A 24,698-nucleotide genomic window follows, 5' to 3' on the forward strand; every position below is an offset into this window, starting at 1 on the left:
CCCTTTATCATTTTTTATTGCATCTATTTGGTTGTTCTCTCTTTTAGTTTTAATCTATCTGGCTAGTGGTCTGTCTATTTTGTTGATCTTTTCAAAAAACCAGCTCTTGGATTTATTGATTTTTTGAAGGGTTTTTCGTGTCTCAATCTCCTTCAGCTCAGCTCTGATCTTAGTAATTTCTTGTCTTCTGCTGGGTTTTGAGTTTTTTTGATCTTGCTCCTCTAGCTCTTTCAATTTTGATGATAGGGTGTCAATTTTGGATCTCTCCATTCTCCTCATATGGGCACTTATTGCTATATACTTTCCTCTAGAGACTGCTTTAAATGTGTCCCAGAGGTTCTGGCACGTTGTGTCTTCGTTCTCATTGGTTTCGAAGAACTTCTTTATTTCTGCCTTCATTTCGTTGTTTACCCAGTCAACATTCAAGAGCCAGTTGTTCAGTTTCCATGAAGCTGTGCGGTTCTGGGTTGGTTTCTGAATTCTGAGTTCTAACTTGATTGCACTATGGTCTGAGAGGCTGTTTGTTATGATTTCAGTTGTTTTGCATTTGTTGAGCAGTGCTTTACTTCCAATTATGTGGTCAATTTTAGAGTAGGTGTGATGTGGTGCTGAGAAGAATGTGTATTCTGTGGATTTGGGGTGGAGAGCTCTGTAAATGTCCACCAGGTTTGCTTGCTCCAGGTCTGAGTTCAAGCCCTGGGTATCCTTGTCGATTTTCTGTCTGGTTGATCTGTCTAGTATTGACAGTGGAGTGTTAAAGTCTCCCACTATTATTGTGTGGGAGTCTAAGTCCTTCTGTAAGTCATTAAGAACTTGCCTTATGTATCCTGGTGCTCCTGTGTTGGGTCCATATATGTTTAGGATCGTTAGCTCTTCTTGTTGTATCGATCCTTTTACCATTATGTAATGGCCTTCTTTGTCTCTTTTGATCTTTGTTGCTTTAAAGTCTATTTTATCAGAGATGAGAATTGCAACTCCTGCTTTTTTTCGCTTTCCATTAGCTTGGTAAATCTTCCTCCATCCCTTTATTTTGAGCCTTTGTGTATCATTGCATGTGAGATCGGTTTCCTGGATACAGCACACTGATGGGTTTTGGATTTTTATCCAATTTGCCAGTCTGTGTCTTTTGATTGGTGCATTTAGTCCATTTACATTTAGGGTTAATATTGTTATGTGTGAATTTGATACTGCCATTTTGATGCTAAGTGGCTGTTTTGCCTGTTAGTTGTTGTAGATTCTTCATTATGTTGAAGCTCTTTAGCATTCAGTGTGATTTTGGAATGGCTGGTACTGATTGATCCTTTCTATGTGTAGTGCCTCTTTTAGGAGCTCTTGTAAAGCAGGCCTGGTGGTGACAAAATCTCTGAGTACTTGCTTGTTCGCAAAGGATTTTATTCTTCCTTCACTTCTGAAGCTCAGTTTGGCTGGATATGAAATTCTGGGTTGAAAGTTCTTTTCTTTAAGAATGTTGAATATTGGCCCCCACTCTCTTCTGGCTTGTAGTGTTTCTGCCGAGAGATCTGCTGTGAGTCTGATGGGCTTCCCTTTGTGGATGACTTGACCTTTCTCTCTGGCTGCCCTTAGTATTCTCTCCTTTATTTCAACCCTGTTGAATCTGACGATTATGTGCCTTGGGGTTGCTCTTCTTGCGGAATATCTTTGTGGTGTTCTCTGTATTTCCTGCAATTGAGTGTTGGCTTGTCTTGCTAGGTGGGGGAAATTTTCCTGGATGATGTCCTGAAGAGTATTTTCCAGCTGGGATTCATTCTCTTCGTCCCCTTCTGGTACACCTATCAAACGTAGGTTAGGTCTTTTCACATAGTCCCACATTTCTTGGAGACTTTGTTCATTCCTTTTTGCACTTATTTCTCTGATCTTGGTTTCTCGTTTTATTTCATTGAGTTGGTCTTCGACTTCAGATATTCTTTCTTCTGCTTGGTCAATTCGGCTATTGAAACTTGCGTTTGCTTCGCGAAGTTCTCGTATTGTGTTTTTCAGCTCCTTTAATTCATTCATATTCCTCTCTAAGGTATCCATTCTTGTTATCATTTCCTCGAATCTTTTTTCAAATCTTTTTTCAAGGTTCTTAGTTTCTTTGCATTGATTTAATACATGATCTTTTAGCTCACAAAAGTTTCTCATTATCCATCTTCTGAAGTCTAATTCCGTCATTTTGTCACAGTCATTCTCCGTCCAGCTTTGTTCCCTTGCTGGTGAGGAGTTTTGGTCCTTTCTAGGAGGCGATGTGTTCTGGTTTCGGGTGTTTTACTCCTTTTTGCGCTGGTTTCTTCCCATCTTTGTGGATTTGTCCGCTGGTCGTCTGCGTAGTTGCTGACTTTTCGTTTGGGTCTCTGAGTGGACACCCAGAATGTTGATGATGAAGTATTTCTGTTGCTTGGTTTTCCTTCTACCAGTCTAGCCCCTTCGCTGTACGACTGTTGAGGTCTGCTCCAGACCCTGCTTGTCTGGGATGCACCTCTAGTAGCCGTGGCACAGCGAGGGATGCTACCAGTTTCTTTTTCTGCTCTCTTTGTCCCAGGATGATGCCTGCCTAATGACAGTCTTTTGGATATAGAGGGGTCAGGGAGCTGCTTGAGGAGACAGTTTGTACTTTATAGGCGTTTAATTGCTGAGCTGTGCACTCTGTTGTTCATTCAGGGCTGTTAGGCTGCTATGTTTGATTCTGCTGCAACACAGCTCATTAAACAACCCTTTTTTTTTTCTCAAATGCTCTGTGTTGAGGGGTTTGGGCTTTATTTTTGGATGTCCGATCAGGTGTCCTGCCCAGATCGAAGGCAGACTAGCCACTGTTTGGCTGCCGAGGCTCCGCCCTGCTGTTGTGTGATTCGCGCTGTTCCTGCCGGCTCTGCTGTGGTCTCCGCCACGCCCTGCGGCAGAGTCTCTTCGTTGTAGCGTGTTGCCTCAGCAACGGCAGGCTGCGTCAGCAGTGGGCGTGTATCTCAGTAGGGACGGGTTGCCTCGCCAACGGCTGGCTGCGTCAGCATTGGGCGTGTATCTCAGTTGGGGCGGGTTGCCTCGGTAACGGCTGGCTGCGTCAGCAGTGGGCGTGTATATCAGTTGGGGCAGGTTGCCTCCATAGTGGTGGATGCCCCTCACCCACAGAGCGTCTCGGACTGTCTGCCCAGGATAGTTTGAAATCGCGGTTTTGTTCGTCCCACTGGGTATCCCAAACGATCTGTCCCTGCAATCCCCTGGGCTGGGCTACTGTGCAAGTCTCGTTCAGTCTCAAGTCCAGCCCTCTCAAGTCTCAGGTTGCCGGTTCAACAAGGCACCGGACAAGCGCGCCCTGTGGGGATTGCTGGGTAGGGCCGGCCGCCGCCGCCCCGGCTGCCGGCTTCGCCAGGCACACCTACTGCCTGGCGTCCCGTGTCTTCTTATACTTGGGAGTTTCCCCGTTCTGTGGGCAACAAAGATCAGTCTGGAAATGCAGCACTGACTCACTGTTTGCGGATTCAACGCGGGCTCCAATCCTGGGTTGTTCTCACAGCGCCATCTTGAGTCCCCCTCTCGAGTTGTGGTTTTAAATTATGGAAAAGTTTTCCTTTGTACCAAAGACCCTGTGACAAGGCCAAACCCTACAATTCCCTCCATAGTACTAGTTTTTGTTACAAATTTACATTCATCTGGTGATTATGTGGTTAGTGTATGTCTCTCCTATTGACTTTGTATTTCATGAGGAAAGATACTGTGTCTGTTTATCTTTGCTATTATAGCACTAACAGCAAACTTCATACTTGGTACATAGAGATATATCTCAGAGATGTTGCAGGTCTTGTTCCAGACCACCACAATAAAGCAAGTATCTTAATAAAATAAGCCACATGAATTTTATGGTTTCCCAATACATGTAAAAGTTGTGTTTACACTATACTGTAGTCCATGAAGTGTGAAATAGCATTGTGTCTAAAAATATGTGCGTACCTTAATTAAAAATATTTTATTGCTTAAAAATGCTAACGATCATTAGCCTTCAGTGAATGGTAACCTTTTTTGCCTGTGGAGGGTCTTGCATGCATGTGAATTGCTGCTGACTGATCAAGGTGGTAGTTGCTGAAGTTTGGGTTGGCTATGGCAATTTCTTAAGACAAAATTATGTTTGCCACATTGATTGACTCTTCTTTTCAGGAATGATTTCTCTATAGCATGTAATGCCGTTTGATAGCATTTACCCACAGTAGAATTTCTTTCAAATTGGAATCAATTCTTTCCAGCTGTGTCACTGCTTTATCTGATATTCTAAGTTTATGTGATATTCTAAACTTTTTGTTGTCATTTCAATGTTCACAGCATCTTCACAGAGTAGATTCCATCTCAAGAAAGCACTTTCTTTGCTCATCATAAAAAACAACTCCTTATATATTTGTTTTACCATAAGATTGCAGCAATTCAGTCCCATCTTCAGGCTACGTTTGCAGTTACTTCCTCCATTGCGTTTACTTCCTCCACTGTAGTTACTTCCACATATGCAGTTACTTCCTCCCCTGAAGTCTTGAACTCTTCAGTGTCATTCATGAGGATTGAAATCAACTTCTTCCTAACTCCTGTTAATTTTAATATTTTGATCCCCTCCAATGAATCATGAATGTTTTTATTTTTATTTTTATTTATTTATTTATTTATTTATTTATTTTATTGGATTTTAGGTTTTGGGGTACATGAGCAGAGCATGCAAGACAGTTGCGTAGATACACACATGGCAGTGTGCTTTGCTTTTCTTATCCCCTTCACCCACATTTGGCATTTCTCCCCAGGCTATCCATCCCGACCTCCCCCTCCCACTGGCCCTCCCCTTTTCCCCCCAATAGACCCCTGTGTTTAGTACTCCCCTTTCTGTGTCCATGTCTTCTCATTTTTCATCACCCGCCTATGAATGAGAATATGCGGTGTTTCAATTTCTGTTCTTGTGTCAGTTTGCTGAGGATGATGTTCTCCAGATTCATCCATGTCCCTACAAACGACACAAACGCATCATTTCTGATTGCTGCATAATATTCCATGGTGTATATGTGCCACATTTTTCCAATCCAGTCTATTATCAATGGGCATTTGGGTTGATTCCAGGTCTTTGCTATTGTAAACAGTGCTGCAATGAACATTCGTGTACATGTGTCCTTATAGCAAAAGGATTTATAGTCTTTTGGATATTTACCCAGTAATGGGATTGCTGGGTCAAATGGAATTTCTATTTCTAAGGCCTTGAGGAATCGCCACACTGTCTTCCACAATGGTTGAACTAATTTACACTCCCACCAACAGTGTAAAAGTGTTCCTTTTTCTCCACATCCTCTCCAGCATCTGTTGTCTCCAGATTTTTTAATGATCTCCATTCTAACTGGCGTGAGATGGTATCTCAATGCGGTTTTGATTTGCATCTCTCTGATGACCAGTGACGATGAGCATTTTTTCATATGATTGTTGGCCTCATGTATGTCTTCTTTCGTAAAGTGTCTGTTCATATCCTTTGCCCACTTTTGAATGGACTTGTTTGTTTTTTTCCTGTAAATCCGTTTGAGTTCTTTGTAAATTCTGGATATCAGCCCTTTGTCAGATGGGTAGACTGCGAAAATTTTTTCCCATTCTGTTGGTTCCCTATCCACTCTAGTGACTGTTTCTTTTGCCGTGCAGAAGCTGTGGAGTTTCATTAGGTCCCATTTGTCTATTTTGGCTTTTGTTGCCAATGCTTTTGGTGTTTTGGTCATGAAGTCCTTGCCTACTCCTATGTCCTGGATAGTTTTGCCTAGATTTCCTTCTAGGGTTTTTATCATGCCAGGTCTTATGTTTAAGTCTTTAATCCATCTGGAGTTAATTTTAGTGTAAGGTGTCAGGAAGGGGTCCAGTTTCTGCTTTCTGCACATGGCTAGCCAGTTTTCCCAACACCATTTGTTAAACATGGAATCCTTTCCCCATTGCTTGTTTTTGTCAGGTTTATCAAAGATTGTATAGTTGTATGTATGTTGTGTTGCCTCCGGTGGCTCTGTTTATTTCCATTGGTCTATATCTCTATTTTGGTACCAATACCATGCTGTTTTGATTACTGTAGCCTTGTAGTATAGTTTGAAATCCGGTAGTGTGATGCCCCCCGCTGTGTTCTTTTTGCTTAGAATTGACTTGGCTATGCGGGCTCTCTTTTGGTTCCATATGAAGTTCATGGTGGTTTTTTCCAGTTCTGTGAAGAAAGTCAATGGTAGCTTGATGGGGATAGTGTTGATTCTGTAAATTACTTTGGGCAGTATAGCCATTTTCAGGATATTAATTCTTCCTAACCATGAACATGGAATGTTTCTCCATCTGTTTGTGTCCTCTCTGATTTCGTTGAGCAGTGGTTTGTAGTTCTCCTTGAAGAGGTCCCTTACGTTTTTTGTGAGTTGTATTCCAAGGTATTTTATTCTTTTTGTAGCAATTGCGAATGGCAGTTCATTCTTGATTTGGCTTTCTTTAAGTCTGTTATTGGTGTAGATGAATGCTTGTGATTTTTGCACATTGATTTTATATCCTGAGACTTTGCTGAAGTTGCTTATCAGTTTCAGGAGTTTTTGGGCTGAGGCAATGGGGTCTTCTAGGTATACTATCATGTCGTCTGCAAATAGAGACAGTTTGGCTTCCACCTTTCCAATTTGAATACCCTTTATTTCTTTTTCTTGCCTGATTGCTGTGGCTAGAACTTCCAGTACTATATTGAATAGGAGTGGTGAAAGAGGGCATCCTTGTCTAGTGCCAGATTTCAAAGGGAATGCTTCCAGTTTTTGCGCATTCAGTATGATATTGGCTGTTGGTTTGTCATAAATAGCTTTTATTACTTTGAGATATGTTCCATCGATACCGAGTTTATTGAGGGTTTTTAGCATAAAGGGCTGTTGAATTTTGTCGAATGCCTTCTCTGCGTCAATTGAGATAATCATGTGGTTTTTGTTTTTGGTTCTGTTTACGTGGTGAATTACGTTGATAGGCTTGCATATGTTGAACCAGCCTTGCATCCCCGGGATGAATCCTACTTGATCATGATGAATAAGTTTTTGATTTGCTGTTGCAATCGGCTTGCCAATATTTTATTGAAGATTTTTGCATCTATGTTTATCATGAATATTGGCTTGAAGTTTTCTTTTCTTGTTGCATCTCTGCCAGGTTTTGGTATCAGAATGATGTTGGTCTCATAAAATGATTTGGGAAGGATTCTCTCTTTTTGGATTGTTTGAAATAGTTTTAGAAGGAATGGTACCGGCTCCTCCTTGTGTGTCTGGTAGAATTCGGCTGTGAACCCGTCTGGACCTGGGCTTTTTTTGTGTAGTAGGCTCTTAATTGCTGCCTCAACTTCAGACCTTGTTATTGGTCTATTCATAGTTTCAGCTTCCTCCTGGTTTAGGCTTGGGAGGACACAGGAGTCCAGGAATTTATCCATTTCTTCCAGGTTTACTAGTCTATGTGCATATAGTTGTTTGTAATATTCTCTGATGATGGTTTGAATTTCTGTAGAATCCGTGGTGATTTCCCCTTTATCATTTTTTATTGCATCTATTTGGTTGTTCTCTCTTTTCTTTTTAATCTATCTGGCTAGTGGTCTGTCTATTTTGTTGATCTTTTCAAAAAACCAGCTCTTGGATTTTTTGATTTTTTGAAGGGTTTTTCGTGTCTCAATCTCCTTCAACTCAGCTCTGATCTTAGTTATTTCTTGTCTTCTGCTGGGTTTTGAGTTTTTTTGGTCTTGCTCCTCTAGCTCTTTCAATTTTGACGATAGGGTGTCAATTTTGGATCTCACCATTCTCCTCATATGGGCACTTATTGCTATATACTTTCCTCTAGAGACTGCTTTAAATGTGTCCCAGAGGTTCTGGCATGTTGTGTCTTCGTTCTCATTGGTTTCGAAGAACTTCTTTATTTCTGCCTTTATTTCATTGTTTACCCAGTCAACATTCAAGAGCCAGTTGTTCAGTTTCCATGAAGCTGTGCGGTTTTGGGTCGGTTTCTGTATTCTGAGTTCTAACTTGATTGCACTATGGTCTGAGAGGCTGTTTGTTATGATTTCAGTTGTTTTGCATTTGTTGAGCAGTGCTTTACTTCCAATTATGTGGTCAATTTTAGAGTAGGTGTGATGTGGTGCTGAGAAGAATGTGTATTCTGTGGATTTGGGGTGGAGAGTTCTGTAAATGTCTATCAGGTTTGCTTGCTCCAGGTCTGAGTTCAAGCCCTGGATATCCTTGTTGATTTTCTGTCTGGTTGATCTGTCTAGTATTGACAGTGGAGTGTTAAAGTCTCCCACTATGATTGTGTGGGAGTCTAAGTCCTTTTGTAATTCATTCATAACTTGCCTTATGTATCTGGGTGCTCCTGCATTGGGTCCATGTATGTTTAGGATCGTTAGCTCTTCTTGTTGTATCGATGCTTTTACCATTATGTAATGGCCTTCTTTGTCTCTTTTGATCTTTGTTGCTTTAAAGTCTATTTTATCAGAGATGAGAATTGCAACTCCTGCTTTTTTTTCCTCTCCATTTGCTTGGTAAATCTTCCTTTATCCCTTTATTTTGAGCCTTTGTGTATCCTTGCATGTGAGATGGGTTTCCTGTATACAGCACACAGATGGGTTTTGGATTTTTATCCAATTTGCTAGTCTGTGTCTTTTGATTGGTGCATTTAGTCCATTTACATTTAGGGTTAATATTGTTATGTGTGAATTTGATACTGCCATTTTGATGCTAAGTCGCTGTCTTGCCTGTTAGTTGTTGTAGATTCTTCATTATGTTGATGTTCTTTAGCATTCAGTGTGATTTTGGAATGGCTGGCACTGGTTGATCCTTTCTATGTGTAGTGCCTCTTTTAGGAGCTCTTGTAAAGCAGGCCTGGTGGTGACAAAATCTCTGAGTACTTGCTTGTTCGCAAAGGATTTTATTTTTCCTTCACTTCTGAAGCTCAGTTTGGCTGGATATGAAACTCTGGGTTGAAAGTTCTTTTCTTTAAGAATGTTGAATATTGGCCCCCACTCTCTTCTGGCTTGTAGTGTTTCTGCCGAGAGATCTGCTGTGAGTCTGATGGGCTTCCCTTTGTGGGTGACCCGATCTTTCTCTGTGGCTGCCCTTAGTATTCTCTGCTTTATTTCAACCCTGTTGAATCTGACGATTATGTGCCTTGGGGTTGCTCTTCTTGCGGAATATCTTTGTGGTGTTCTCTGTATTTCCTGCATTTGAGTGTTGGCCTGTCTTGCTAGGTGGGGGGAATTTTCCTGGATGATGTCCTGAAGAGTATTTTCCAGCTTGGATTCATTGTCTTTGTCCCCTTCTGGTACACCTATCAAACGTAGGTTAGGTCTTTTCACAAAGTCCCACATTTCTTGGAGACTTTGTTCATTCCTTTTTGCGCCTTTTTCTCTAATCTTGGTTTCTCGTTTAATTTCATTGAGTTGGTCTTCGACTTCAGATATTCTTTCTTCTGCTTGGTCTATTCGGCTATTGAAACTTGTGCATGCTTCGCGAAGTTCTCGTATTGTGTTTTTCAGCTCCTTTAATTCATTCATATTCCTCTCTAAGTTATCCATTCTTGTTATCATTTCCTCATATCTTTTTTTAAGTTCCTTAGTTTCTTTGTATTGATTTAATACATGTTCTTTTAGCTCACAAAAGTTTCTCATTCTCCACCTTCTGAAGTCTAATTCCATCATTTCGTCATAGTCATTCTCCGTCCAGCTTTGTTCCCTTGCTGGTGAGGAGTTTTGGTTCTTTCTGGGAGGCGAGGTGTTCTGGTTTTGGGTGTTTTCCTTCTTTTTGCGCTGGTTTCTTCCCATCTTTGTGGATTTGTCTGCTGGTCGTCTGCATAGTTGCTGACTTTTCGATTGGGTCTCTTAGTGGACACCCAGAATGTTGATGATGAAGTATTTCTTTTACTTGTTTTTTCTTCTACCAGCCTAGCCCCTTCGCTGTATGACTGCTGAGGTCCACTCCATACCCTCCTTGTCTGGGGTGCACTTCTAGCAGCTGTGGCACAGCGAGGGATGCTACCAGTTTCTTTTTCTTCTATCTTTGTCCCAGGATGATGCCTTCCTAATGTCAGTCTTTTGGATATAGAGGGGTCAGGGAGCTGCTTGAGGAGACAGTCTGTACTTTATCGGAGCTCAATTGCTGAGCTGTGAGCTCTGTTGTTCATTCAGGGCTGTTAGGCTGCTATGTTTGATTCTGCTGCAACAGAGCTCATTAAAAAAACCCTTTTTTTTTTCAAATGCTCTGTGTTGAGGGGTTTGGGCTTTATTTTTGGATGTCTGTTGAGGTCCTGCCCAGCTAGGACGCAGACTAGCCACTGTTTGCCTGCCGAGGCTCCGTCCTGCTGTTGTAAGGCTCGCCCTGGCTCTGCTGTTATGCTGTGTTCTCCGCCACGCCCTGTGGCAGAGTCTCTCTGTTGTAGTGGGTTGCCTCGGCAACGGCAGGCTGCATCAGCAATGGTCGTGTATCTCAGTTGGGGCGGGTTTCCTCGGTAATGGTGGACGCCCCTCCCCCACGGAGCATCTCAGGCCGTCTGCACGGGGCTTGTTTGAAATCGCGGTTTTTTTACGTCCCACTAGGCCACCCCTAACGCTCTGTCCCTGCAATCCCCTGGTCTGGCCCACTGTCCAAGTCTAGCTCAGTCTCAAGTCCAGCCCTCTCACGTCTCCGGTTGCCAGTTCAACAGGGCACCCGGACGAGCGCGCCCTGTGGGGAGTGCTGGGCAGGGCCGGCCGCCGCCAGTCCGGCTGCCGGCTTCGCCAGGCGGAGGTTCTGCCTGGCGTCCCGCGTCTCCTTTTCACTTGGGAATTTCCCCGTTTTGTGGGCAACAAAGATCAGTCTGGAAATGCAGCTCTGACTCACCGCTCCGCAGACTCAATGCGAGCTCCAATCCTGGGTTGTTCTCACAGTGCCATCTTGAGTCCTCTCCATGAATGTTTTTAATGGCATCTAGAACAGTGAATCCTTTCCAGGAGATTTTCAATTGACAAATCTATCAGAGGAATCACTATCTATGGCAACTTTAACCTTTTAAAGTGTATTTCTGAAATAGCAAGTTTTGACAGTAAAAATTACTTCTTGATCCACAGGCTGCAGAATGGATGTTGTGTTAGCAGGCATGAAAACAACATTCATCTGCTTGTATATCTCTGTCAGAGCTCTTGGGTTTCCAGGGGCATTGTCAGTGAGCAGTAATATTTTGAAAGGAATTGGCTGGACATGGTGGCTCATGCCTGTAATCCTACCCCTTTAGGAGGCTGATGCAGTGGATTATTTGAGTTCAGGAGTTTGAGACCAGCCTGGGCAACATGGCAAAATGCTGTGTCTACTAAAAATACAGAAATTAGCAAGGCATGGTGGCAAGCACCTGGAGTCTCAGCTACTTGGGATGCTGAGGCCGGAGGGTCATTTGTACCCAGGAGGTTGAGGCTGCAGTATGCAAAGATTGCGCCACTGCACTCCAGCCTGAGTGAGAAAAGTGAGACCCTGTTTCAAAATAAATAAATAAATAAACAAAGAAGAAGAAGAATGTAATCTTTCCTTCTGAGCAGTAGGTCTCAACAGTAGCCTTAAAATATTAGTAAACCATGCTTTGCTGTTAGCCATGCTTTGTTGTTCCATTTATAGAGCACAGGCAGAGTAGATTTAGCATAATTTTTTTTTTTTTGAGATGGAATCTTGCTCGCTCTCCCAGGCAGGAGTGCAATGGTGAAATCTCAGGTCACTGTAACCTCCACCTCCCAGGTTTAAGTGATTCTCCTGCCTCAGCCTCCTGAGTAGCTGGGATTACAGGCAGATGCCACCATGCCTGGCTGATTTTTGTATTTGTAATAGAGATGGGGTTTCACCATGTTGGTCAGGCTGGTCTGGTACTCCTGACCTTGTGATCCACCTGCCTCAGCCTCCCAAAGTGCAGGGCTTACAGGTGTGAGCCACCATCCACAGCCAATTTAGCATAATTTAAAAGAGCCCTTGGATTTTCAAAATGGTCAGGGAATATTGGATTCAAAAGTTACCAGTGGCATTAGCCCCTATTAAGAGAGTAAAGCTTTGAGGCCAAGCATTAACTCTTTTCCCCTAGCTATGAAAGTCCTGGTATCTTCTTCCATTTCATCTGCATTGAAGATCTGTTGTGTAGCTACTTCCTTTGATTATCTTCGCTAGATCTTCTGGATAACTTGCTGCAACTGCTACATTAGCACTTGCTTTTTCACCTCGTACTTTTATGTTATACAGATGGCTTCTTTTCTTAAACCTCATGAACCAATTTTTACTACCTTCCAACTTTTCTTCTGTATTTTCCTTACCTCTCTCAGCTTTGATAGAGAGTTAGAGCCATATTCTGCATTACACTCTGGGTTAAGAGAATGTTTTGGCTGTTTCGATCTTCTATCCAGACCAGTAAAACTTTCTCTCTCAACAATAAGGCTGTTTTGCTTTCTTTTATTTATGTGTTCATGGGAGTAGCACTTTTAATTTCTTAGAAGAACTTTTCCCTTGCATTCACAACTTGGCTAACTGGTTTAAGAGGCCTAGCTCTGGGCCTGTCTTGATTTTTGACACACTTCACCCATCTTAATCATGTATAGCTTTTCATTTAAAGTGAAAGACATATAACTCTTTATTTCACTTGAACACTTTGTTGCCATCATAGCATTATTAATTGGCCTAATTTCAATATTGTTATGTCTCAAAGAATAGGGAGGCCTATTCTTGAGGAGAGAGAGAAAGAGAGATTGGAGGAATGGGCTGGTCAGTTAAGCAGTCAGAACACACCCAACATATGTTGATTAGGTTTGCATCTTAGATGGGTGCAGTTCATGGTGCCCCAAAACAGTTACGGTAGTAACATCAAAGATCACCATGATAGACATAATAATAATGAAAAAGTGTGAAATATTTTCAGAATTGTTGAAATGTGACACGTAGAAATGAAGTTAGCACATGCTGCTGGAAAAATGGCACTAATAGACTTTCTCAATGCAGGGTTGCCATTAACCTTTGATTTATAAAAAATGAAATAACTACAAAGTGCAATAAGGCAAAGCAAAATAAAATGAAGTATACCTGTAGAAAGCACTCAATAAATATATTGAATGAGTGAGTGAGGGGAAAGAGTTCTCTTATGTGGTAAGCCTTCAAAATCAAATTTCTTTTTAAAGAAATGTAATTGTATGCAGTCTTTTTTAGCAGTACAGCTATTGTATGAACTGATAATTGCCTAAATCTTAAATGGCACAGAATGAAATCTTTATTGTAGTCACTGTTCTAGAAATGCTTCAAATGTAGCCAGTAACCAAAATCATCAAAGCCCCAACTTCCAAAATTTTATTACCTGTCTGTGCAGCTTCCAGTTTAATGTGGTATGGCAGTCATTGATGACTCTGCTTCCTATTACTTCTTTACTATGATTTCTTACCTATATACTCTGATATTTGGGCCATTCATATAAGCTTTCAACTCTCTAGTGTAACTAAGTGGGTAATATAGTAAGGCTTTTATTATCTAAAAAATGTTTATTGGCTGGGCGCAATGGCTCACACCTGCAATCCCAGTACTTTGGGAGGCCAAGGTGGGTGGATCACAAGGTCAGGAAATTCAGACCATCTTGGCCAACATGGTGAAACCCCAACTCTACTGAAAATACAAAAACTAGCCAGGCATGGTGGTGGGTGCCTGTATTCCCAGCTACTCAGGAGGCTGAGGCAGGAGAATCACTTGAACCCAGGAGGCGGAGGTTGCAGTGAGCCGAGATCACGTCACTGCACTCCAGCTTGGTGGCAGAGCGAGACTCTTTTAAACAAAATGTTTATTGAAAAGATTTTGGTTCTGAGTATTTGTAAGTATATTATCTTTCAAAACAAATTGGTTTTATATAATTCTTATATACCCTATGTTACAAAGGCCTCAGTGAAGCCAGTGTCTTGTCTTTGACTATACCTCTGTTTATTTTCTATTATATTCTCTTTTTGTTCTTCATTGGGTCTTTTTATGCAGGCAGTTGTAATTTGTCTTTTTAAAAAAACGTTTCTACTGGTTAAAGCCTTAAACAGATTTTTTTCTTGCTTCATAATATACACATTAACAGGCATCTTGGTCACTGTAACAAGTGTAATTTTGTGTTTAGCCCTTGTCGTAGATGTTTTCTCATCTCAGTGTCACTCCTATTTTGGTAACTTGCTGCTAAACACTCTTGTTACTTTCTGTGGATATGTATTACTGGTGAGTTTTAAATTCTAGCTCCTGAATTCCTTGTACTTGTAGCTTACTATTGCTACTTAAAAATCAACTTGAGAATTTTAGAAGTCAGAACTAATAGAAGAGAAATAGTCTTATACATCATATGAATTTGATAAGGCTGGAAATGTCCCCTATAAACAGAAAGATTGAGAATAACAGAAATCTATCTAAAAGTATATCAGAACAAACAAAAAAGTCAACCACTGTTTAAAAGATGATTCATATTAATTACAGAATAACTTGATATATCAGAGCACTGTTAAATCATTTCAAGGAAATTGTCTAATTGCATCATCAAGCAATAGAAAGAAACCTGTTTTCATATTAGCCAACCTTTCAATTGTGTGTTATCTATTAATCTCATATATGTTGGAATAACCATAAACCTTCTACTTCTTGGATATGTGTGTGAAAAGAATATGGCACTTATGAAGAAACAGGCCTTAACTGAAATACTTAATGTTTCTGTTGCTAGCTGTTTAACTTTGGGCAGTTTAGTTTAATTTTCTGATCTTCAGCTATTCCACATGAAGCATGTCATGTAAAGACATCATTTGTCATACAAAGATTGTCCAAGGTCACAGATAGTAAGTGACTAATTCCTGATAGTAATACTTCACTGCACTAAAAATGCATGATCATCAAATATAGGGTATGGAAGTTTCCTTTAATAGCTTTTTTATTTTTTATTTTTTTTTGAGAGGAAGTCTTGCTCTGTCACTCAGGATGGAATGCAGTGGCAAGATCTCAGCTCACTGCAACCTCCACCTCCTGGGTTCAAGCGATTCTCCCACCTCAGTCTCCAGAATAGCTGGGACTGCAGGCATGTGCAGCCATGCCCTGCTAATTATTGTAAGTAGAGACAGGGTTTTACCATGTTGGCCAGGCTGATCTCAAACTCCTGACCTCAGGTGATCCACCCACCTTGGCCTCCCAAAGTAAGCCACTGTGCCTCTTTTAATAGCTATTTACCGTGGACTCTTGAGCTATTTACAGAATTGTTGTGGACATTATATGAACATGTTTATGAGCACTTCCCCTACTAACCAAGAGGAATATAGTAGTTAGATGGTGAGGCAGGATAAAGGCATAAAAAGATACATAATCATAGAGGATAACAATTTAAGTGTCAGATGCTAGAGAGATTAGAAGAGGGAATAGTTATGGAGAGCTATTTTGGAGGCTGCCATGGAAGAAGGGGTTTAGATAAGCAGAGAGAAGGCTGAGGATAACCTTGACTTTCTCCAACTGTAAAATGGAGATATTACTTAGGGCTGTTGTAAGGATTCAGTGAAATAAAATATCTAAAGTATCTAAAATAAATGTAATGCTTTGTGACTATGTAATGTAACGGCTACTGTATTTTTTCTGGACTGAATAAAAGTGGTTCTTTCTGTCATCTTAAACAATTTTTCCTTCACAGATGCCTGACAACTTGGAGATGACATACAGTTTTCATCTTAAATACCAACTGACTACCTGCTACATAATGTTGAAAAGATTCTTGAACTGTACCTGGTTTTAGTAGCAAATAATGCTATGATCAACAACTGGTGACAAGGCAAATATAAAATAGGCTGGAGGCAGGAAATGGTTGTATAGGGGTTGTTGGAGTGACAGTATGTAAACAGTGTTTATTATTTTTGCTTTAAGTCCTACTATGACTTATTTGTTTCTAGCCTTCCTTTTACTTCTTCCTTTATATAAGATGGCAAGTTTTAGAAGTGAGATACCAAGTTTATATCTGTACTTCTGGAGAAAAGAATCTGATGTTTCACCCCTTATGCTCCAAAATATCCCTTATGCATTCTTTCCAGTTTATATTCTAATGAGCGAATATTTTCTATTTAAAAAATGCTTAGATCCTCTGAAAAGCTGAAGTTCTCAATGTGATCTACTTGAGCCAGATTATTTTCCTAATGGAGTCTATCCACGTGAGGAAATGAGGGTTTTGATTGTTGAAAGGATGAATTGGAAAAGAGTGACATTTTTTTCTTTAAACTGAAAAAGAGCTTGGATTAAAAGAAAGATATGCCTGAATCGCTTTCAGCTTTTAGATGGTAGGATGCTGAGATGGGGATAGTAGGGTTCTAAGATGGTACAAAAGGGGAAAGTATACTGAAGATAAGTGGAATTTTAATATTGAGAGTAATAGAAGCCATAATATTATAAAAACATGATTTTGTTCATAGTCTTCTTTTCTGCTCCTTTCTCAAATTTTCTACATCCTCCCTCCTTTCCACTTCTAGTTACAGTATTATTTTATTGCCTTTTGGCTATCCAGGTTGATGGCTCAAGTTTTGAGTTTTGACCCATTCTGTTTTCTAATCTTTACTTACCTTCTCTCTTTCAATCCGTCTTCTTTTCTTCTAGGTAAATAGGTAGAGCATTATAAACCTCTCCTGGTACTAGTGTTTTTTGGTGGAAACATTTTATCTCACACAGCCACATAAAGTTCTTCTGAGGGAACAATTATGCATGTGACTCCTTTTCTTGCATCTGATTTCTCATTAGAAAGGACCTTGGTTTCAGAAAGGACTAGAGAAGTAAATGGTGAGAAGTAAAATTGCTAAATTTGTACTGGATGCCCTCCCCTTTCTGAACATTCTTGTACCTTTGTGTGTCTTTTATTTTTATTTATTATTTTTATGTTTTGAGACAGAGTTTTGCTCTTATTGCCCAGTCTGGTGTGCAATTGTGCAATCTCGGCTCACCGCGACCTCTGCCTCCCTGGTTCAAGTGATTCTCCTGCCTCAACTCAACCTCCCGAGTAGCTGGGATTATAGGCATGTGCCACCACATCCAGCTAATTTTGTATTTTTAGTAGAGACAGGGTTTCTCCATGTTGGTCAGGTTGGTCTCAAACTCCTGACCTCAGGTGATCCACCCACCTCAGCCTCCCAAAGTGCTGGGATTACAAGTGTGAGCCAGCATGCCTGGCACGTGTCTTTTATTTAATATATGATTAAAACCTTATCTTTTATAAAAGTTTAAATCTTTTTTCTTTTACTTTACCCTGTATTTTAATATTATGTAAAATTTATAAGGTTTATAAATCGTTCTACTATAAAGACACATGCACTCCTATGTTCACTGCAACACTGTTTACAATAGTAAAGACTTGGAACCAACCCAAATGCCCATTAATGATAGACTGGATAAAGAAAATGTGGCACATATATATAGCATGGAATACTATGCAGCCATAAAAAAGGATGAATTCATGTTCTTTGCAGGGACATGGATGAATCTGAAACCATCATTCTCAGCAAACTGACACAAAAACAGAAAACCAAACACCACATGTTCTCACTCATAAGTGGGTGTTGAACAATGAGAATACTTGGACACAGGGAGGGGAACATCATATACTGGGGCCTGTTGGGGGTTTGGGGGGTAGGGGAGGGATAACAGGGGGTGAGGCTGGGGAGGGATAATATTAGGAGAAATACCTAATGTAGATGATGGTGGGGGGGTAGATGATGCAGTAAACCACCATGGCATGTGTATACCTATGTAACAATCCTGCACAATCTGCACATGTACCCCAAAACTTAAAAAAAAAATATATATATATGAAATGCCCCTCAGTGCTATTCACCACAGAAATGCAAATTAAAACCACAGTGACCAAAAAAAATTATAAAATGAAGCGTATATTCTTGATTTTACTCTCTGTCCTCATTTTTAAAAATGGATTTAATGCCTCTAGTTATATGATTTCAAGTTATAATGTTTTTTAGACATGTATTCCTGAAGCTTGAGGTTCAGCTACATTTAAAACTATTTTTGGAGCTAGAGAACAGAGTAGAAAGTACAAAGGTTTCTCAGGCTTATTGCTAATAGCAAATACATGGTAACATCTACTACATAGTTGATTCACGAACAATGGAATTCCTATAAAAAGAAGATCTGATTCTAGGTCAGAGTTATCCCTGGAACATGTAATGGTGTCAACTTCAATAGAAATATGTAAAGCAGCTGTTCTTATGCCCGTTACCTTTTTACCTAGCTCTTTAGTTTCTAGTTTAACAATTAATTTACAATATAAAAGCAGTCCCTAGATTTGTTAGAAACCAACTGGTTACATAGAAAAGATTAATTAAATTCACACCTATTGGAAAAATAGAACTTTGTTGTAAGAGAGTGAGAAGAATGCAGCATTGTGGCAGCTGAAATAGTTTGACTTAACAGTAAGAATCTTTTATACTTCAATGCATGAGCTCTAATGAAAATATGAGGAGATAGGAAATAATGATCTGTATCATGATCAGTTTAGCTAATAATAGTCTCTTCAAAAAGCTATTATTCACAGGGTAGTGGATTCCATAATTTTTTTGTTAACTTTCACTTGTTCGAACATTGTAAGTTTTTCTATTATGTTGCTGTACATGTATTTAAAACATAAAATTTGAAGGCAAAGAAACTAATTTGTACCTGTAATCATGAGTTGTTGTTTAGAGTCTTTCTTAATTTAAAAAATATGGCTTCAGACTATGCCACCATTTCGTTTCTGGTAATTTTATTAATTAAAGCAAAATGCTTTAGGCAGTATTAATTTTGTTTACTGATACATAAGACAAGATAATGAAGAATGTGCTTAAAACTTTCTTTTTAATATATATGCTGTACATTTTTAGTTTGTGTGCTTTTTTTATTTTCTTTGTTGAGTTTTCCATATCATCCTTCTGCAGGGGCCATGCTAATCTGTATCATTCCAATTTCAGTTTATGTGCTACCAAAGTGAGTACATGTTACATTTTAAAGAAGCACATTTAACATGGTGATGGATCTGTTCACATTTCTGAGTTTTCAATTTGTGATATATCATTAATTAACTACAATAATTAAAGTATACATTACAAATCACTAAATTATTTTATTTTATTATTCTTTAAGTTCTGGGATACATGGGTAGAATGTGCAGGTTTGTTACATATGTATACATGTGCAATGGTGGTTTGCTGCAACCATGAACCTGTCATCTTGGTTTTAAGCCCCACATGCATTAGGTATTTGTCCAAATGCTATCCCTCCCCTTGTTCCCTACCCCTAGACAGGCCCCGGTGTGTGATGTTCCCCTCCCTGTGTCCATTTGTTCTCACTGTTAAACTCCCACTTATGAGTGAGAACATGTGGTGTTTGATTTTCTGTTTCTGTGTTAGTTTGCTGAGAATGATGGTTTCCAGCTTCATCTATGTCCCTGCAAAGGACGTGAACTCATCCTTTTTTAGTATTCCATGGTGTATATGTGCCACACATATCCAGTCTATCATTATCCAGTCTATCATTGATGGGAACTTGGGTTGGTTCCAGTTTTTTGCTATTGTGAATAATGCTGCAGGGTAAACATATGTATGCATGTGTCTTTATAGTAGAATGATTTATAGTCCTTTGAGTATATACCCAGTAATGGGATTGCTGGGTCAAATGGTGTTTCTGGTTCCAGATTCTTGAGGAATCACCACACTGTTTTCCACAATGGTTGAACTAATTTATACTCTCACCAACAGTGTAAAAGTGCTCTTATTTCTCCACATCTTCTCCAGAATTTGTTGTTTCTTTATTTTTTGGTCATCACCATTTGAAGTTGCGTGAGATGGTGTCTCATTGTAGTTTTAATTTGCATTTCTCTCATGACCAGTGATGATGAGCTTTTTTTTCTCATGTGTTTGTTGGCTGCATAAATGTCTTCTTTTAAGAAGTGTCTGTTCATATCTTTTGCCCACTTTTCGATGGGGTTGTTTTTTTCTTGTAAATTTGTTTAAGTTCCTTGTGGATTCTAGATATTAGCCCTTTGGCAGATGGATAGATGGCAAAAATTTTCTTCCACTCTGTAGATTTCCTGTTAACTCTGATGATAGTTTCCTTTGCTGTGCAGAAGCTCTTTAGTTTAATTAGGTCTCATTTGTCAATTCTGGCTTTTGTTGCCGTTGCTTTTGGTGTTTTAGTTATGAAGTCTTTGCCCTTGCCTATGACTTGAATAGTAATGCCTAAGTTTTCTTCTAGGGTTTTTGTGGTTTTAGGTTTTACATTTAAGTCTTTAATCTGTCTTGAGTTAATTTTTGTATAAGGTGTAAGGAAGGGGTCCAGTTTTAGTTTTCTGCATATGGCTAGCCAGTTTTTCCAACACCATTTATTAAATAGGGAATCCTTTCCCCATTGCTTTTTTTTGTCAGGTTTGTCAAAGATGAGATGGTTGTAGATGAGTGATGTTATTTCTGAGGCCTCTGTTCTGTTCCATTGGTCCATATATCTGTTTTGATACCAGTACCATGCTGTTTTGGTTACTGTAGCCTTGTAGTATAGTTTGAAGTCAGGTAGTGTGATGCCTCCAGCTTTGTTCTTTTTGCTTATGATTGTCTTGGCTATACAGGTTCTTTTATGGTTCCATATGAAATTTAAAGTAGTTTTTCTAATTCTATGAAGAATGTCAATGGTAGCTTGATGGAAATAGCATTGAATCTATAAATTACTTTAGGCGATATGGCCATTTTCATGATATTGATTCTTTCTGTCCATGAGCATGGAATATTTTTTCATTTGTTTGTGTTCTCTGTTATTTCCATGAGTGGTGGTTTGTTGTTCTCTTTGAAGAGGTCCTTCACATCCCTTGTAAATTGTATTCCTATGTATTTTATTTTCTTTGTAGCAATTTTGAATGGGAACTCAATTATGATTTGGCTCTCTATTTATCTATTATTGGTATATAGGAATGCTTGTAATTTTTGCACATTGATTTTGTATCCTGAGATTTTGCTGAAGTTGCTTATCATCTTTTTTTTTTAAATTTTTTATTGGATTTTAGGTTTTGGGGTACATGAGCAGAGCATGCAAGACAGTTGCGTAGGAACACACATGGCAGTGTGCTTTTCTTTCCTTCTCCCCTTCACCCACATTTGGCATTTCTCCCCAGGCTATCCCTCCCCACCTCCCCCTCCCACTGGCCCTCCCCTTTTCCCCCCTATAGACCTCAGTGTTTAGTACTCCCCTTTCTGTGTCCATGTGTTCTCATTTTTCATCACCCGCCTATGAGTAAGAATATGCGGTGTTTCAATTTCTGTTCTTGTGTCAGTTTGCTGAGGATGACGTTCTCCAGATTCATCCATGTCCCTACAAACGACACAAACTCATCATTTCCGATTGCTGCATAATATTCCATGGTGTATATGTGCCACATTTTTCCAATCCAGTCTATTATCAATGGGCATTTTGGTTGATTCCAGGTCTTTGCTATTGTAAACAGTGCTGCAATGCAGTGTACATGTGTCCTTATAATAGAACGATTTATAGTCTTTTGGATATATACCCAGTAATGGGATTGCTGGGTCAAATGGAATTTCTATTTCTAAGGCCTTGAGGAATCGCCACACTGTCTTCCACAATGGTTGAACTAATTTACACTCCCACCAACAGTGTAAAAGTGTTCCTTTTTCTCCACATCCTCTCCAGCATCTGTTGTCTCCAGATTTTTTAATGATCGCCCATCTAACTGGCGTGAGATGGTATCTCAATGTGGTTTTGATTTGCATCTCTCTGATGAGTTTTTGGGTTGAGATTATGGGGTTTTTTAAATATACAATCATGTCAACTTGACTTCCTCTCTTCCTATTTTATTACACTTCATTTCTTTTTCTCGCATGATTGCCCTGGCCAGGACTTTCAATACTGTTTTGAGTAGGAGTGATGAGAAAAGGCCTTCTTGTCTTGTGTCAGTTTTCCGAGGGAATGCTTCCAGCTTTTGCCTATTCAGTATGATATTGGCTATGGGTTTGTCATAAATAGTTCTTATTATTTTGAGATGTGGTCCATCAATACCTAGTTTATTGAGTGTTTTTAGCATGAAGAGATGTTGAATTTTATCGATGGCCATTTCTTTATCTATTGAGATAATCATGTGTTTTTTTATCATTGCTACTGTTTATGTGATAGATTACGTTTATTGATTTATGTATGTTGAGCCAGACTTGCATCCCAGGGATGAAGCCACCTCGATTGTGGTGGATAAGCTTTTCGATGTGCTGTTGGATTTGATTTGCCAGAATTTTATTGAGGATTTTCGCATCAATGTTCATCAGGGATATTGGCCTGAAATTTTCTTTTTTAATTGTGTCTCTGCCAGGTTTTGGTATCAAGATGATGCTGGGCTCATTAAATGAGTTAAGGAGAAGTCCCTCTTTTTCTATTGTTTGGAATAATTTCAGAAGGAATGGTACCAGCTCCTCTTTGTAACTCTGATAGAATTTGTTTGTGTATCCATCTGGTCCTGGGCTTTTTTTGGTTGGTAGGCTATTAATTACTGCCTCAATTTCAGAACTTGTTGTTGGTCTATTCAGGGATTCAGCTGTTTCTTAGTTTAGTCTTGTTGGATGTGTCCAAGAATTGGATATTTTTAACTAGATTTTCTAGTTTATTTGCGTAGAGGTGTTTATAGTATTCTCTGATGGTAGTTTGTACTTATGTGGGATTAATGGTGATATCCCATTTATCATCTTTTATTGTGTCTGTTTTATTCTTCTTTATTAGTCTGGCTAGTAGTCTATTTTGTTAATCAAAACCACCTCCTGGGTTCATTGATTTTTTTTTTTTGAGGGGTTTTTCCTGTATCTGTTTCAGTTCTTCGCTGATCTTAGTTATTTCTTATCTTCTGCTAGCTTTTGAATTTGCCCTTACTTCTCTAGTTCTTTTTTGATGTTAGGGTGTTGATTTTAGATCTATCTTGTTTTCCAATGTGGGCATTGAATGCTACAAATTTTCCTCTTAACACTGCTTTAGCTGTGCCCCAGAGATTCTGGTACATTGTGTTTTTGTTCTTATTGGTTTCAAACAACTTATTTATTTGTGCCTTAATTTTGTTAGTTACTTCATAGTCATTCAGGATCAGGTTGTTCAGTTTCCATGTAGTTGTGCAATTTTGAGTGTTTCTTTGCACTGAGTTCTAGTTTGATTGCACTGAGATCTGAGAGATTGTTATGATTTCTATTCTTTTGCATTTGCTGAGGAGTGTTTTACTTCCAATTATGTGGTCTATTTTAGAATAAGTGCTGTGTGGTGCTGAGAAGAATGTATATTCTGTTGATTTGGGGTGGAGAGTTCTGAAGATGTGTATTAGTTCCACTTGGTCCAAAGCTGAGTTCAAGTTCTGAATATCATTGTTAATTTTCTGTCTTGTTGATCTGTCTAATCAACATTGACAGTGGGGTGTTAAAGTCTCCCACTATTATTGTGTGGGATTCTACGTCTCTTTGTAGGTCTCTAAGAACTAGCTTTATGAATCTGGGTGGCCCTGTATTGCTGTATTGGGTTCATATATATTTAGGATAGTTTGGCTTCTTGTTGCATGGATTCCTTTACCATTATGTAATGCCCTTCTTTGTCTCTTTTGATCTTTGTTGGTTTAAAGTCTGTTTTATCAGAGACTAGAATTGCTTTCTATTTTTTCTTTTTTGCTTTCTATTTGCTTGGTAAATATTCTTTCATCCCCTTATTTTGAGCCTATGTGTATCTTTGTATGTGAGATGGATCTCCTGAATACAGCACACTGATGGGTCTTGAGTCTTAATCCCATTTCCCAGTCTGTGTCTTTTAATTGGGACATTTAGCCAATTTACATTTAAGGTTAATATTGTCATATGTGAATTATATCCTGTCGTCATGATGCTAGCTGGTTATTTTGCACATTAGTTGTAGTTTCTTCACAGTGTTATTGATCTTCATAGTTTGGTATGTTTTTGCAGTAGCTGGTACTGGTTTTTCCTTTCCATATTTAGTGCTTCCTTCTGGAGCTCTTGTAAGGCAGGCCTGGTGGTGACAAAAATCCCTTAGCATTTGCTTGTCTATAAAGGATTTTATTTTTCCTTTGCTTATGAAGCTTAGTTTAGCTGGATGTGAAGTTTTGGGTTGAAAATTCTTTCCTTTAAGAATGTTGAATATTGATCCCCACTCTCTTCTGGCTTGTACAATTTCTGCTGAGATATCCACTGTTATTAGTCTGATGGGCTTCCATTTGTAGGTAACCTGAGCTTTCTCTCTGGCTGCCCTTAACATTTTTTTTCTTCTTTTCAACTTTGGTGAATCTGATGATTATGTGTGTTGGGGTTGCTCTTCTCGAGGAGTATCTTAGTGGTATTTGTATTTCCTGAATTTGAATGTTGGCCTTCCTTGCTAGGTTGGGGAAATTCTCCTGGATAATAAATATCCTGAAGTGTGTTTTCCAGTTTGATCCCATTCTCCCTGTCACTTTCAGGTACACCAATCAGTCGTAGGTTTGGTCTTTTTACATAGTCTCATATTTCTTGGAGGCTTTGTTTATCCCTTTTCATTTTTTCTCTGAACTTGTCTTCACATTTTATTTCATCAAGTTGAAAATCAATCTCTGATATACTTACTTCTGCTTAATTGATTTGGCTGTTGATACTTGTGTATGCTTCACAAAGTTCTCCTGCTGTGTTTCTCAGCTCCATCAGTTCATTTTTG

At 39.4% G+C, this 24,698-nt stretch overlaps 1 protein-coding gene and 1 non-coding gene across 10 annotated transcripts in view; one reads left to right on the forward strand and one right to left on the reverse strand.

The window, feature by feature from the left end:
* The window catches only part of NUBPL (NUBP iron-sulfur cluster assembly factor, mitochondrial), a 400,940-nt gene that overhangs the window by 75,400 nt on the left and 300,842 nt on the right, over positions 1-24,698 (forward strand). The window lies entirely within an intron of this gene.
* LOC118145295 (U6 spliceosomal RNA) lies at positions 18,871-18,973 on the reverse strand. Its single transcript, XR_004730421.1, has one exon. It is a non-coding gene; the product is annotated as a U6 spliceosomal RNA (small nuclear RNA).

The sequence above is a fragment of the Callithrix jacchus genome, chromosome 8 (genome assembly GCF_049354715.1).
Source record: "Callithrix jacchus isolate 240 chromosome 8, calJac240_pri, whole genome shotgun sequence".
NCBI lineage: Eukaryota > Metazoa > Chordata > Mammalia > Primates > Cebidae > Callithrix > Callithrix jacchus.